The sequence below is a fragment of the Octopus bimaculoides genome, chromosome 3, assembly GCF_046866305.1.
Source record: "Octopus bimaculoides isolate indiv1 chromosome 3, ASM4686630v1, whole genome shotgun sequence".
Classification (NCBI taxonomy): domain Eukaryota; kingdom Metazoa; phylum Mollusca; class Cephalopoda; order Octopoda; family Octopodidae; genus Octopus; species Octopus bimaculoides.
Window position 1 is genome coordinate 65,612,874 of NC_142930.1, and position 1,957 is coordinate 65,614,830.

Below are 1,957 nucleotides of genomic sequence, written 5' to 3' on the forward strand. Positions count from 1 at the left end.
TACAAACCCAAACTTAACCATTGCTAACACATTTAAATAAGGAAATTCATCACCCCACCGAGAAAAAAAGGGGAAAAAAATATAGAACAAAACCATGGTAAATTAATCAAATTCTAACACCTCCTAGATTTCGATTATCTCCCCTATACCGGAAGAAATCCCTAATTACCTCCCCCTATCCAGAACTCTTCTTTCTCAGACTGGAACGAACATGACACAATGAAGTAGAGAAATTTGAAAAGACAACATGAAACCGGTTATTTCTCAAAATACAATGTTTATATACCAAAAAGATTTTATAACATTTTTCTAACATTTTTCTGACATAATTTAAATATATACTTTAACCATGTAACACAAGCCTTCTGTAGTTTTTTCACTCTTATTATCTTTTATACATCCAACCACGTGCTTTCACATACCAACTTTCTCACACACACATATATATATATATATATATATATATATATATATTATCAGGGGGCCAGCACATGATTCTTTAAATGTGCTGGCCCCCTGATAATTAATCAATATTAATTAATATATTAATATATGACTAATTACCAGATCTTATAATAATATATATATATATATATATATATATATATATATATATATATATAACTACATGTCCTTTCTAATGCTACCAGCCAGTGAGGAAGCCTCTATGTGGTCACTTGACACACAAGAAATAGTAACCAAATTTCCCTCAAATTGCAACCTACCATCTAAAAACAAATGAAGTATAGGATGATGTACTCAAATACATTGCTATACTGTATTGCAGAATGTAGATTTTAACCAACATTGTACTTGTAGATGTAGACAGAAGTAAGCAATTTTTTCTTGTATACAATATCTTCATAGATAGGAAGAAAAGACAATCCATTGTTGGGATTTTGTCAGTGATGAAGTACCCTCTTAACTGTCCACAAAGATCCTGCTTTTAAGACTAACTTGCCAAGAATACATTACTCTTACTCTTTTTACTTGTTTCAGTCATTTGACTGCGGCCATGCTGGAGCACCACCTTTAGTCGAGAAAATCAACCCCAGGACTTATTCTTTGGATGCCTAGTACTTATTCTATCGGTCTCTTTTTGCTGAACCGCTAAGTTATGGGGACATAAATACACCAGCATCGGTTGTCAAGTGATGGTGGGGGGGACAAACACAGACACACAAACACACACACACACGCATATATATATATACATATATACGACGGGCTTCTTTCAGTTTCCGTCTACCAAATCCACTCACAAGGCTTTGGTCGGCCCGAGGCTATAGTAGAAGACACTTGCCCAAGGTGCCATGCAGTGGGACTGAACCCGGAACCATGTGGTTGGTAAGCAAGCTACTTACCACACAGCCACTCCTGCGCCTATATATATTAGTTATAAAAATGCATCTATTTGATTAATTGAAAGCCTTAGTAAAAATAGCTTTATAAGCAGCGTCTTCATAGACGGTTAAAAAGGGAATTTAGTCACACAAAAGATCAAAATCAGTTTGGCTGATACTTTTTATTCTAAGAAAATATTGTATAAAATGTTTGTCTACACACAGAATAGGATTTAAATCAAGCATATCTGGCCCAAATATTCTACATATTTTATGTTTGAACTGGCTAGATCTGGCCTCTCATACCTGCCCTACAATGTCATTATAAAAATAAACAATCATATCTTTGAAATCTTGAAGGTACAAGATAATGTATGGTTAATTCAAAGCAATGTGAATAAATAATCATAACATTCGACAGAATAATCTGAATGCTAAAGGGTTGACACATTAGAAATCATTTGGGTAAAGGAAGACACACTGGAATGTCATTGATCAAAAATCTATTGGGTTACACAGCAATAACTGATAACCATCCTACTATGAGGAGTGCAGACATTGTTCTGTGCTCAGTCAAGCAAACTATGTTACTGCCTTGTTCTATGACACAACAC